Here is a 566-nt window from a genome sequence, read left to right on the forward strand (position 1 = left end):
ATTTATTTAATTTATTTATATTGTGCTTTTAACCACTGACATCAGTGGTGAGAAAAAGAGGAACCTTGAGAGGAACCTTGAGAGGAACCTTGAGAGGAACCTTGAGAGGAACCAGACTCAGGAGTGAACCTCATCCTCATTTCTGTGACACTGAACACGAAATAATGTAAATGTAAATAATGTAAATGTAAATAATTTATTATTAATTATTATCACACTACAGTTCGGTGTAGTGACATGGGTTGGATTTGTTGTTCTTGTACATGAAGAAGGTCTTATTTTTAATAAGGTCTCATTTCTGGTTGCTCAGGTGAAGCCTGTGTCAGGTATCAGGACACAGTGTGTTAATTATTCTCACTGATGTTAAAACCTGCTCATTAGAGACGGCACTGATCCCATACTGACACTGATCTGTGTGTGAAACAGGAAACCCTCAAAAACAGCAGTGTATCAGACCAAAAGGGATCAGATATCAGAGCGAGGAACATTTTAGGGACCATTAAATGTTTCCCTATAAAGAGTTTTGTCTTTAATGCGTCTTGTGTTGATTTTATTTACATTTGTTT

The sequence above is a fragment of the Tachysurus fulvidraco genome, chromosome 23 (genome assembly GCF_022655615.1).
Source record: "Tachysurus fulvidraco isolate hzauxx_2018 chromosome 23, HZAU_PFXX_2.0, whole genome shotgun sequence".
NCBI lineage: Eukaryota > Metazoa > Chordata > Actinopteri > Siluriformes > Bagridae > Tachysurus > Tachysurus fulvidraco.